Genomic DNA, 14,783 nt, shown 5'->3' on the forward strand with positions numbered 1-14,783 from the left:
AGGGAAGGGAGGGAGGGAGGGAGGGCCGACTACGACAACGACGGCGACGAATCGTTTTCGTGGGCGTTGATAGTCATCAAGTTTATTCCGTCTTTCATTTTTTATTTTATTCCTTTTTTTTTTTCGCCGATTCATTCGGTTTTGTTTTCGATTTTATTATATTTTTTCCCTTTCGATTTATTCTGTCTTTTATTTTTTATTCAATCATTTTATTCCGTCTTTCATTTTCGATTTCATTCCATTTTATTTTCTGGTCGACTTATTCGGTTCTTATTTTCGATTTTATTCATTTTTTCTGTTCGATTCATTCTGTCTTATATTTTCGATTTATTAATTTTTTTTAAAATTTAATTCAATCAATCTATATTTTTAATTGGTTTAATTTTTTCCTGCGATTTATTAAAATTTTTCTTTTCAACACATATTTTATTTTCAATTTATTCAAATTTTTATTTTCAATTTACTCAATTTTTTTATTTATTAATTTCTTTCTTTTCAAATTATTTTATTTTATTCTAAATGAATTCGGTTTAATCTGCTGAATTTATTGAGTTTTTTCAATTTGTAAAATTTTTTTTCAATTTATTCAGTTTTTTCTTTTCAATATTCAACATTACTCCTTTCAATTCAATTATATCTTTTTAATTTATTGAATTTTCTTCTCAATTTATTAAATTTCTCTTCAATTTATTCAATTTTCCCTTGTCTGCTTAATCCTTTTTTTTTTCATTATAATTTATTCTATTTTCTTTCCGATTTATTCAATTTTTTCTCCCCAATCTATTAAATATATTTCGGTTTATTAAATTATTTATTGTTGATTTGTTTATTTTTTCTCGCTGATTTATTCAATTCTTTCTTCTCAATTTATCAAATTTTTCCTCCCAATTTATTCAACATTTTCTCTTCGAATTATTTAATGTTTCTCGTCAATATATCAAGTTTTCGTTTATTTATTCAATTATTTCTTCTCAAATGATTGAATTAGTTTTATTTCAATCTCTCCAAATTTATTTTCAATTTATAGATTTTTTAATTTTCAATTAATTCAACTTTTTTTTAATACTCAATTTCTCCTTTTCGTCAGTTTCAACTCTTCTCCTCTAGAACGACATCTCAATTTTTCCTTTTCAACTAATAAAAATATTTTTTATACTCAATTTCTTCTTTTCATCTATTTCAACTCTTTTCTCCTCTAAAACGACATCTGATTTTTTTTCTTTAATCAATAAAGTTTTTTTTTAAACTCAAATTCTCCCTTTTCGTCAGTTTCGACTCTTCTCTTCTTTAGAACATCTGAATTTTTTCTTTTCAAGTAATAAAAATTTTTTTAAATACCCACTTTCTTCTTTTCATCTGTTTCGACTTTTCTCCTCTAGGTCGACATCTGAATTTTTTCTTTTCAATTAATAGTTTTTTTTAATACTCAATTTCTCCTTTTCGTCAGATTCGACTCTTTTCTCCTCTAGAACGACACCTGAATTTTTTCTTTTTAATTTTTCGAAAGTTTCGACTCTTTTCTTCTCTAGAACGACATCTGTTTGTTGCTCCTGCATCTATCTACTCCCGTCTACCTCCATCCATCCACTCACACCTGCTGCTTCCAGCTGCATCTACCAGCGCCATCTACGGGCATGAGTTGCATACTACAAGCTGGGTCACGTACCCGCATCAGTCACTACACGCCTTCGTCTTCTGAGGTATAATACGGGTCTGGTTATCGCATCTAACGGGGTCAATGGAGAGAGAGAGAGAGAGAGAGAGAGAGAGAGAGAGAGAGAGAGAGAGAGAGAGAGGCTGGCATTTATGAGAATATGTCATCATATTGAAAGCAATTTTTTATATGCTTGGAAATACACGAGAGAGAGAGAGAGAGAGAGAGAGAGAGAGAGAAGAAGAGAAAAGGCTGGCATTTAGGAGAATATGTAATCATACGGGAAGGCATTGTTTTAGATGCTTGGAGACACACGAGAGAGAGAGAGAGAGAGAGAGAAGAGAGAGAGAGAGAGAGAGAGAGAGAGAGAGAGAGAGAAATTACGATTAAATAAATATGCATGACCTACCTTTACTGAATTATATAATTAAAATGGCAAATGTTTAGCCAATGAAAATAACTGAACCCACATCTCTTTGAATGTTTTAAAGATTGTATGATTTTAAGAACTTTTATATTTATTATAATAACATTTTTATTTCTTTTCATGAGGTGTGGCAGCTATTCCTTTATCATAAGTTTCGAAATTGAAATAATTAGAGTGTTCATGTTAGAAATTTTGTATTGACCGTGAGGCTCTGAGAATTGAAGAATTTTGAAAATTGAAGAATTTTGAAAATTGAAGAATTTTGAAAATTGAGGAATGCTGAAAATTGAAGAAGTTTGAAAATTGAAATTTGAAAATTGAAGAATTTTCTTTTTTCATTTCCAAATACATTTTTTGACAGGATAATTTCATTTATGGTAATCATTGTTCATTATTGATACGGTGATTAAAAAAGGCCACAATACACAAAAGGGATATTTGGACTTTCAAACGCTACAAGTATGTCATTGTTGCCAGCACGGGCTCTTGCTTCAAACCTATCAATTACCGACGCCTCAATTTTTTTCTATCGTAATCGGGATTATGAAGAATGGAATTACACCCAAAATATTAAAGCAACAAGGAATAAATTAAAGAAATGTTTACCGACCCAAGTTTAAAAAAAATAATAATATAAAAATTAATATACTGAGAATTATCTGTCATAAAGGTACCAGGAGTATCTCCGAAGTTACTATCTAACCTATGCACACACACACAATACCGTATAATAATAATAGTAATAATAATAATAAATATAAGTATGTATATATATTTATGAATATATGTGTGTTTATATATATATATATATATATATATATATATATATATATATATATATACACACACAAATACAATAAACACTCTTCTTACCTTCAACACCAGGGGGCAACACCTAATCTTCACCACCAGTCGCCTGAAAAAAAAAAAAAATTGATTCAATGATGCACATTTAGAAAACGAAAAGTAATTAGACACAAAAATAAAAGCTTTAACTTGCAAAAGCAGAGAGAGAGAGAGAGAGAGAGAGAGAGAGAGAGAGAGAGAGAGAGAGAGAGAGATTAAAAAAATGAATAAGTTTCTGATGTATAGATACTGATATACGTCTCCCCCCGCCACCATCCCTCCCGTTAGTTTGCCTCTCTCTCTCTCTCTCTCCTGAGGTCAACAGTACCGTAACTTTATATATATTTCTAGAGTTGCACCTTGGATCGTTTGCAAGGCATCCAACCCCTCCCCCCTCCCCTCCATACCTCCTACACCCTCCTCCTCCTCCTACGACACATACGGGTACTTTTAATGAAGACCCAGAGAGAAGCTGCTACGAAGACGATGCGGGTTACAATGCAGAGGTAACTGATCTCTCTCTCTCTCTCTCTCTCTCTCTGTCTTAGGGGTAGATTGACGATGATAATGTTGGCAAAGAAGACGAGTAACATCAGATAACCGTCCCGTTGCAGATGCTGATACAACAGGGGTCTTTGACCTTAAAGTATTTCAAGGGTTGAGGCGATGCATTTGTCTCTCTCTTCTCTCTCTTCTCTCTCTCTCTAGCTCTCTCTCTCTCTCTCTCTCCTTCGAATATATCACTGTCTCGTGGATAAAATCACTTATCAAATTGGAGTTGAGCTCTAGAGACTTATCTATTTCTTACAGGGGACAAAATATTCTCTCTCTCTCTCTCTCTCTCTCTCTCTCTCTCTCTCTCTCTCTCTCTCTCTCTCTCTCGTAGATAAGATCATTGGTCAACTTAAGAGTTAAACCCTAAAGGCTTTTGAATTTCTTGCAGTGACCAAGATTACTTGCTTACTTCTAGTTCTTTTTTTTTTTTTTTGGCGCCTTGAAATAAATAAGTAATTAGAAATCATAACACTTACTATATATTTATATATATATAGCTTTATATTATGTATATATAAATTATAAATATAATATATGTACACACACATATACATATCCCAGTGTTATAAATCATATCCGCATAAGAATTCCAACCTCTATACATGTATATCACACGAAAATATAAACAGGATTTAAACTCGTGTCCTTCGCTATAAATCCTAATCCTAGCATCTCCTCTTGCGGACGAGAGAAACGGATTAAGTGGGATTAACCTAATACGATTTTTTCACTCAAAATAACTATCCATTTCATAACCTGTTAACTAACCCTTAAAAAAGGGATGGTGATTATGTAAATTATCTACTCATAAACACAGTACAACCAACATATCGAGAGATATCAGAATGCCCAAAAAGATAGGATATATAATATAGTATATAATATTATTAATATAATTAATATATATATATATATAGATATATATCTATATATATATATATAGTATATATATATATATATCTATATATAATATATATACATATATATATATATATATATATATATATGTAACAGAACAATTAATACATAAGTATACGATTACCTACAAATATTCATAAACACTTACTTCATTTATTAAATTTTGCGTGTTTACAATGCATACAGACACATTACAGTATATACAGAATTAGTAAGACAAAAAAAATATAATATATATATATATATATATATATATATATATATATATTTATATATATATACACTGAATAAAACTTAACAAGACTTTCCATTCGACATCAAATGATGTTCGGAAGACAAAAAATAAGTAAGTGAAATAAAGAATACAACGAGGAACCAATACAAATGAATATAGTACATTAAGGTGGCATCTGAATCATAAGAAAATATCTAAATGCTACTGAATATTTGTACTGAATATTTGAATAAAATCATATCATAAATTTAAAGGGAGACTCTAAACTATCTTGTATTACGTAAGAATCAATATCCCTCGACAAAAACAAAATGACAGTTGAACAGTAGAATGACAAGTTTTAAATAGATTAAATATTCAGACAAAAAATGGTTTCCTCGGTATGATACAAAAAATAAAATAGATAGATGATATATAAATTACAAATGAATCATCATTTTTAACCAAACTGCATCAACGAAAAAAAAACTAAATACAATACGAATCACCTCGTCCAGATATAAAAAAATAAAAACAACTCGATACAATGTTTTCATTCACCTTGTGACAACAGTAATCGTAAAATATAATCAAACAGCATAAAAAAATAAATATAAAAAAAATAGATATAAAAAAAAACTTAACTTTTTCTTACCTTAATAAAACGTGAAATCTAACCAAATACATCGTACAATATATAACTTAACTACATCAACGAATAAAAAAAAGCTAAATACAACAAGAATCACCTTCTCACGAGATAAAAAAAAAGAATAAAAAAACAACTTAATACAGCAGGTGGTTCACTCGGGTGTAATAAAAACATGCGAAGGGCGTCCCTATTCATCATCTTTTATGAGCGGTCCGCCAAGACGGGTTCTGTCGAAGAGGGGGAGGGGGGGGGAGGGGAGGGGGGGAGGGGTTGAGGGGGAGGGGGTGATGGCGACAGCAAGGGGGAAGGGGGAGATGGGAAAGGGAACGATGGGAGAGAGGAGGTAGGGGGAAGAGGTGCTAGAGTTAGGAGGGGGGGGAAGGATGAAGGGTCTTCCAGGGGAGAGGGGAGGGGGAGGGGAAGGGGAGATGGGAAAGGGAACAAGGGGAGGAGGGTCTCGACGGGAGAAAGGGGGTAAGGGGACCATGTGCTGAGGTTTAAGGGGGAGGGGGAGGAAGGGTCTTCCAATGAGAGAGGTGAAGGGGAAGATAAGGGGAAGGGTATAGGATGGGGGAAGGAAGGGGAAGATAAGGGAAGAGGGGTACAAGGGAAGAGTAAGAGGGAGGGTGGTGTAAGGGAGGGGGTGGGAAACAGAACAAGAGATGCACAAGAAATGTGGAAGGGGAAGGAGGAAAAAGGAAGAGGAAAGGGGAGGGGAGATAAGAGAAGGGGATGCAAGAAAGAGAATGAGGAAATGAATGAGAAAAAACAAGAGGAAGGGGGGAAGTTGAAGTTAAGGGGAGCGAGGAGATGAGAAATAAGGGAGAGGTGTCAGAGAGATGGAAGGGGGAGGGGGAAGATTGCTGAGTGGATTGAAGGGGGAGGGGCAACTGAGAGGAGAAGGGGGGAAAGGAAAGGAGGAGGGGGAAGGGAGAGGGGAGGCCCCCAACAGAAGAGTGTTGGTCTAGTCAAATCGAGTAAGCATGTCCTCAGCGGCTCCTGGTGAGGTCCCTAACATTATTACGAAGACAACAAGACTCCTTACTCTCTTTATTGGGTCTCTCTGCCTCCAGTCCAGGGCCGTCTGTCGCAGGCAAAAGGACAGACGCTGGAGACGCCCTTAGCTATATTCCTCCTCCGAGGGAGGTGGCTGGGACTCCCCACTGAAACCCTATAACTCTCTCCCTCCTCTCCTCACCCTTCCATCGTGGCTCCGGAATAAAATGGTCTGACGGCGGTTACGAAAAATAGGGTGATAAAAGGTCATCAAAAAAGAAAGAAAAAAAAAGGTCTACACATAAAAATTTCCTCTACATTTTCGGGCATAAAATAAGCCTAGTTACAGAAGTGTGCGTGACATCTATTTTGGAAATATAAAGCCAATAAACAATGAAAGTCTTTTATAAAAAGAGAGAGAGAGAGAGAGAGACTGACTTATCAATAATCTTTAAAATAAACATCTACAAAGAAAAACTTCATTTGGAATCCATAATAAACTAAAATAGTAAGTTTTGAAGACAATAAGTTTGCACAAGCTACAAACAGGATATCTATTATCGACAACACTTCATCAATGTAAATCTGACTAAGAAATAGCTAGTCATAACCAGCTACCAAAAGTATATATATATATATATATATTATATATATATATATATATATATAATATAAATATATAGATATATATATATATATATATATATATATATATATATATATATATATATAATGTAAATATAATATATATATATATATATATATATATATATATATATATATATATATATATATATTAAAACATTATTGCTGTCCCCCGGGGTCAATAGTCTCCATTTTTTCAAGAAGCGGTATTATTGCTTCATTCGAGACTTGCATTTTCCTCTTTCTGTCCATTTCCTCTATTTCCCTCATTTCCCTCAAACCCGGGCTAGTAAGGCATTGTTCATTAGACTGACCTCCCCAGTGGCCTTCCATTAACCGTTTCTCAGTTTTGCCAGCGTTAATATCTGTTCCAGGGCTTTTAAAAAACGCTCCACTAATTTTACCAACGATGGCTAATGATAATTATATTAACGTTCCATTGGTTTTGCTTAAGATTATATCTACTACAGTACTACGTAAAACTACAGAAATAAAATAATCAATTTTATGTTCATATTGCCGGGCTAAAAGGGAAAAAAGTTTCCTTGGTTTTACCAGCGAAAATATCCATATTACCAGACAGTAAAAGACGAAAAAATCCTTCGATCAACACTGCTGGATTACAAAACGCTCCATTGACCACATCCATATTAATGGATTGAACATAAATAATATCAGTATTGCCGGATGTCAAAAGAAAAGTAAGAAAAGTAAGAAATGCGCAGAAGTTTCTTCGGCGCAATCGAGTTTTCTGTACACAGTATATAATGCTGTATGAAACTCTCGATGTGCTGGTGTATGAAACTCTCAGCCAAGGACGGGTAGCGCTCAGTTGCTCCCTAGATGCGGTCAAGTGAAAATACATCGGCAGCTGGCACCTTTCGCTGTGCCAGACGCAAGATAACATGGCTAACCTTAATCTTAAGTAATATATAAACTACTGAGGCTAGAGGGCTGCAATTTGATATGTTTGATGATTGGACGGTGGATGACCAGCATGCCAATTTGCAACCCTCTAGCATCGCTAGTTTTTAAGATCGGAGTGTGGCCAGGATAAAAATGCGGACGGACAGAGAAATAACCATCTCAAGAGCTTTCTTTTAAAAAAAAATAACATTGTTGAAAAAAAAAGTTTTACTCTTTTCACCATCACGAATCCCCTTCAATACCAGACTGTTAATGGAAAACTTTGGTAAGGGATTAACCCTTTCAAGACAGTGTATGCTTACACCATCTTAGAAAAAATTAACCAAAAGGTATTTCAATAAGTTCCGGTGAAAAGGAGGGAACTTATTTGTACCTAAGTAATGTCAGTACCATACGAATAAGAAAAACCACTAAGACGTAAGTAAAGCTACTGTGGTCTACGGTAAAAAATAAAACACGCATAATTTCTACTTAAAATTTATAATGAAATCGTGAGATTTTCTAAAAGTAAAGTGTTCGGCAGTCACAAAAGAGAAAAGGGGAAAAAAAAGCACATGGGTATGCCCCATTCAGCGCTCCCTGACTTCATCCGAATGCGATCTGTGGATACATTTGAACATCGACTTCAGCCTCGGGTTTCAACGGCCAAAAGCTTTTGTTATTCGAACGCGGGAGATCATCGCATCAGTTCTCTAAACCACCATATTCGATCTCAGAAACAGGTAAGTCACACCGCTGCATTCGATGTTTAAAAAAAAAAAAAAAAAAAAAAAAAAAAAAAAAAAAAAATCCCCAAATCCAGGAATGGCAATCTCAAAAGATCCATCGTCGACGGAGAATCCGGATTAACCATCCGAATCCGCTTACTGATTTTAACCGGCCGTCTCGTATTTGAGGCAACCGCACCTGGATTTAACTATGGAGGATTTACCATTCTCTATTTTTTTTTCTTTTTTTTTTTGAAATGGCAAAGACGACAAAACTTCAGGAATAAATCCCCACGGCAGATCAGCCGGAATTACGCCTCCAATACGTCGGAATCGGAAATCGAAGCGTAAATGGGACAAGTGAAAGGTAACAAGCGTAAATAATATTATTTATTTGTACCCGTTTCGAACGGGACGACTGATGAGGCACTTTTTCGGTTTTGTCAAATAAGCCCAAAAAAGAACAATTGTTCAGGAGCGGCTGAAGTAGTTCTTTTGGAGATACGATACCGTCCAATAATTTGACGATTCTCTGGAAAAATGGAGATGATGTTTTATGCAGATATAATTTTATGAACAAAGCAAAATTTAAGTAGGAGTATTTCAAGCTAAAACAACACTCTTGCGCACGCATATCTATACACACATAGTACATACACCGGAACACCTCCCGTAGATGGATACACACTGCCAATATTTGACAGCTATTGACATTGCCAAGTAATAAATGCGCCGAAGTTTCAACGCCACAAGAAAGTTTTCTGTACAACGAATAATATTGTATAAAACCATCAACTACGATACCATCTACATACCATTCAACGACTAACCCACTTAAAAAGAAATAAAGAAGACAGAGAGAGAGAGAGAGAGAGAGAGAGAGAGAGAGAGAGAGAGAGAGGAGACACACTTTGTCGATGGAAAAATTTGGGTGGAAAATTTGGAGGGTAGGGGGCGTTGCCCCACCCCTAAATTCCTCTCGATCCCTCTAGATACCCTTCAACGACCAACCTTTCTGAAAGGGGGGGAAAAAATGAAACAGACAAGATATTTTGTTGATGGAAAAATTCGGGTTATAGGACCAGAGGAGGAGGAGGAGGAGGAGGAGGAGGAGGAGGAGGAGGAGGAGGAGGAGGAATTTGGGGTGGGGTGGAGGGAGGGGCGTGGGTGTGTGTGTTTGTGTGTGTGGGAAATTACCTCTCTTAAGACGGGAGCCATGTGGACAGTGTCCCGGCCATAATCAACGCCAGGGCCACCAAATTGATGGGACACTAAACAAGGGCCTCATGTCATTAGAGAGAGAGAGAGAGAGAGAGAGAGAGAGAGAGAGAGAGAGCCTGTCTTCATTACTTCGATGGGGGGCCACGTTTGGGGCGGGGCCGCCTCTACGACTCCTCCGCCTTCGTCAGGAAGTCGAAGGCGCCTTCTGGCCCAGGCAGGCGATGGGGTGGAAATTATTACTATTAATATTATTATTATTAATTAATTATTATTATTATATTGAAAATAATGGCAATTATTTTCAATAAAACCTGTATTAATGAAGATCTTCTTCCAACATATTATTATTATTATTATTATTATTATTTGGGTATACGTCAGCATTATCATTGGGTAGGAAATCAATGTTATAAAATTATATACATATTATTATCATCATCATTATAATTATTATTTACCCTTAATCAGTTTTCAGTGATGATAAACCATCTTGGATGATGATAAGTTCTCTCTCTCTCTCTCTCTCTCTCTCTCTCTCTCTCTCTCTATATATATATATTATATATATATATATATACATATATATATATATATATATCCTCAAAAATGTAAGAATATTTTCATTTCTTATCCACCAGATTCTATGCTTAACCATCCTCTATTCTCTCCTGTGCACTGTACATCTCCCATCTCTCTTACCCAGTCACGAAAGCAGGAAGGAAAATGAGGAAGGAAGGAAGGAGAAGACGAAGAAGAGGGGGGGGGGGGGACTGGGGAAGTTGGAGTGTGTGCTGGAATAGGGGTATTCCATGCACTGTACATCTCCCCATCTCTCCTCCCAGCCATGAAAGTTGGAATGGAAATGAGAAAAAGATCAAGAAGAAGGGTGGATACTGGAATGGGGTGAGTGCATGCTGGAATGGGGGTATTCCATACACTGGTCATCTCCCCATCTCTCTTTTCCAGCCATGGAAGCAGGAAAGGAAGGGAAATGAGAAGAGAGGAGGAAGAGGAGAAGAAGAAGGGAGTAGGGTATGGAATAGCTCGTCGGTGGTAGGAGCTTGGAATGTAGAGGGTGGGTGGGAGGTCGGGGGTGGGTTGGGGGGGTTAGGGGGGAAGCGGCGAATGAAGGAGTTAGAGTGATAACAGCCGTAGGAGATTTATTGGCGTCCAATGAGGTGTTTTGTGTAGTTGTGTCAAACAGGGTCGCCATGACACGGGCCGGGTTTATAGCCCTCGGTGTCAACACATAAGGCTTTCATCTCCGGGTTATAGTGCGATACCCTTTATATGGGCAATGAACGGAGTTTCTTGCTGTTTTCTAAACACACTCACCTCTCTCTCTCTCTCTCTGACTTCATAGCTCTCTTTTTCCTTTGCTTTTAGTTGCTGTCTGTGAGTTTCAGATTGATTTATCTTATATTTTCAATTTCTTTTATTTTCTTGCATCGCAATTTAAGGTATTTTGTCTTTTTTTACATTTAGGTTTTATCTGATTATACATTTTTTCTTCTTGCATGCTTCATAGACTGCATTAGGAAACGAGAATGACTTTGTCAGAGAGAAAATCTTCACCACGAGATTAGATATTTATAATTAAGAGGAAGTATTTGCGCAAGATATATATATATATATATATATATATATATATATATATATATATATAATATATATATATATAGATATATATACTTATGTATATGTATGTATAACTGAATTACGAAAATATGAAACGTGATGAATATATAATACAAGACAAAATTCCACGAAGGAAAGAGAAAATACGGAGTTCTGCAAGGCCTTTCGACTTTTGTCCTTTACCTAGCTGACTGAAGATATATAAAAATAAGTTAACAAAAAAAGCTCATATAAATGACAGATGGGGATCAACAAAGGGAAAAATATGTAGGTACCTGGAATCCAACACAATTGAAGAATTAGTAGACGTGTCAAAACAGGGTTTCACAAAAGATTAGGCCCAACTCTTCAATTAAAAGACTGCACAAAGAAGGTTACTGACCGCCAAAAAATTCTAAAAATAAAATACAACTCGAGAACTTTCCAATTGGGAAACATTAAAAATCTTTGGAAGGTGAACATTTTAACAAACAAATTACAAATACATAGAAAAATTACAAGGTAACTAATTTGTAATTAAGTCACTATTCTTATCTTTTAGGTCATTCATGAGCATTTTACTACTAAAACAGGGGTACAAATACAACTGGAAGAAGCAAGCTGTATTATACCAGTTTCTAAAAGATTGTGTGAAGAGAAATCTGCCCATCTGGCAATCACTGAACTTTGCCTAATTTATCCTGTGAGAGTTTTCACTTAAATGAATAACTAAATAAGTAAATAAAATAAAATAAATAAATAAATAAAATAAATAAATAAATAAATAAACAAATCATAAAATATATATTAAATAAATAAAAAAGAATACATATATATATATATATATATATATATAGATATATATATATATATATATATATATATATATATATATATATATTTTAAGGGGGCAACTACAGAAGACCGAGAGACCAACATAACAACTGGTAATCGTTGACAATGATAGGTTTAATCAACCTGGCGGAGCAACAACAAAGGTCATGTGAAGAAAAGGGTGGACGGATTCTAACTTTAAAAATTATTCTAACAAAACTGCTCACGAGAGCCTGACGATAATAAGTCAGAATCAGCAACCGAGCGACGCGACTTCGAAAAAAAAAAAAATAGGAAAGAAATATTCTTTTTCCTCTCGGGAATCCGAGCTTGCCCAAGCACCTTAATTAGTCTCAGGTTGCAAATAAGGAGGACCGGACAACGGACTCTCGATAAATCTGCTCAGACAGGCCGGGGGGCTTTATCAGCAACATTTTAAATAAAAATTAAAATGAATCGGGGGTGGAGGAGGGGGGGTGTGAGTGGGTGGGTGGGTGGGTGGACCTCTGCGCTTCGCTCTGGAAATTTTCACGTTCCGGGAAAGGAAAAAAAAAACAAAAAAAAAAAACTCACCCCCCCCCCCCCCCCCCCCCCCCCCGCCACCACCACAAAAAATAATAATAATAAAAGCAGTATTGGCGTATCCTGGAATACTTGGCTTACGATCACAAATAATTTTAAGATCGTACACATAGTTCGCTTGCAGTTATACAAAATCATATTCTAATCCAAACGAACGTCTGCATCAAGGTCTATCTTGATCTGAATCATTCGAAGACTGCGCGCACGCACGCACGCGTGGAAGCCTATGCGCACGCGCGCACAAGCGCTTCCCAGCATCCCTCTTCTAGAGACGATTCATATATAACCCACAATATTTTCCAACTAAAATGGCAACCTCATCAGTGGCTTAAAATTGAGTACCGCCACCATCACCATCAGGTCAGGGTATACCCATCCCACGCCTCCTACCGTCCCCCCCCCCCCCCTTCTCCCCCCAACCGATCAGCGCACAGACAATGAATTCCGGAATTCCTTTTTCCCTCCAGCCTTCTTTTTTCCCCTCGAAATGATACGAGAGAGAGAGAGAGAGAGAGAGAGAGAGAGAGAGAGAGCATTTTCTGCCAAGGGTGACAGTGATCGGTTTGAACGGCTCTCTGGTCCTGGAAAAAGGACGATTTTCCAATTCTACGGTTCCAGGTTTCTTGCCTGGACGGTCATTTAGTAATCGCGTGGTCCTCCTTCCATCCATCCCCACCCCCCCCGCCTCTCCCCCACTTCCTACAACCCGGTGAGCGGGGGGGAGGGGTAGAGAAGGGGAGAAGAGGAAGGGGAAGAGGAGGAGGTTCTCTTGTGCCCACGGTTAACATACATGCATCAGTCATGAGCCGGTTTAAGAGTCCATGAAAAATGGAAGGAAAAAGCCCGTGAGGACTTTTACACTGGATATTATTTACCACCCCTTCCCCCCCCCCCCTTTTTGTTGGGGGATGGATGGGTGCGGGGGGGGGGGGTGCCTCTGCTGTGAGCGACTTTTCCGAACTATCTGCCTGTCGCTTTCTCTTTCTTTCTGTCTCAATGATGTCTAATGATGACATTGTAGCAGGTGCCGTGTATAGGTACGAAGATTTTTATAATAAAGAAATAAATAATATAACATAATATATATATATATATTATATATTATATATATTATATATATAGATATTATAAGACTATAACCAGTGGGCCTGTGATTAGCAATCTCGCCTCAACATAACCTGAGATCGATTCTATGGGGAAGGAAGTGGTGGGGAGGCACCAGAGCCTTTTTCCGGAAATTCGTTGTGCCCCTGATGACGCAAACAGTGAAAAAAGTACCTGGAAGTTAGTCGAATTTCGCGGGTTTCATTCTGAAAACACTCGTGCTTTGATTCAGTGTGTGAACAGGCTATGGGCTACACCCCAAAAAAATTATTTCCTAAATCATTTATGTTGACATATATACGTCACCTCACAATACTCCATGAATCCAATCAGTAAGAGAGAGAGAGAGAGAGAGAGAGAGAGAGAGAGAGAGAGAGATTCTTCTTGTTATTATTATTATTATTATTATTATTATTACTATTATCATCTTCATGTTTCACAATACCGCTGACAGCACACCAATTACCGGGCAATATATAGTAGACCTTGGCATTAAACCAATAATAATAATAATAATAATAACTACAACTATTCTGAAGCCGTTAAATCTTCACGGGAAGTAAAGGATAATAAGTAAACAAATAACGAGTAATATCCATCAAAATATATATATATATATATATATATATATATATATATATATATATATATATAATCAAATCGAATATTGCAGGAAGTTGCAAGATTGTCTTCCAAGTGTTATGTGGCACTTGTTTGCGGGGGAGGAGGGTTGCTTTAAAGTGTTAAGTACGTGACAATTGGGAAAACATACAACCTCAAATAACTATTATCGTTAACCTAACCCCATATGATCAAACCGAATTAAAATGTTTAAATCTAAACCCCTTGCCAACCCCACAGAAAAACTTCAATTTATGAATACA

The 14,783-nt window shown here is 36.3% G+C and overlaps 1 protein-coding gene across 1 annotated transcript in view; it reads right to left on the minus strand.

Annotated features, from left to right (window-relative positions):
• The window catches only part of LOC135209256 (homeobox protein prospero-like), a gene marked incomplete in the record, with an annotated part of 1,606,906 nt that overhangs the window by 873,046 nt on the left and 719,077 nt on the right, over nucleotides 1–14,783 (minus strand). The window contains 1 exon segment of the mRNA XM_064241965.1: nucleotides 2,955–2,997.

The sequence above is a fragment of the Macrobrachium nipponense genome, chromosome 37, assembly GCF_015104395.2.
Source record: "Macrobrachium nipponense isolate FS-2020 chromosome 37, ASM1510439v2, whole genome shotgun sequence".
In the NCBI taxonomy this organism is placed as follows: Eukaryota; Metazoa; Arthropoda; class Malacostraca; order Decapoda; family Palaemonidae; genus Macrobrachium; species Macrobrachium nipponense.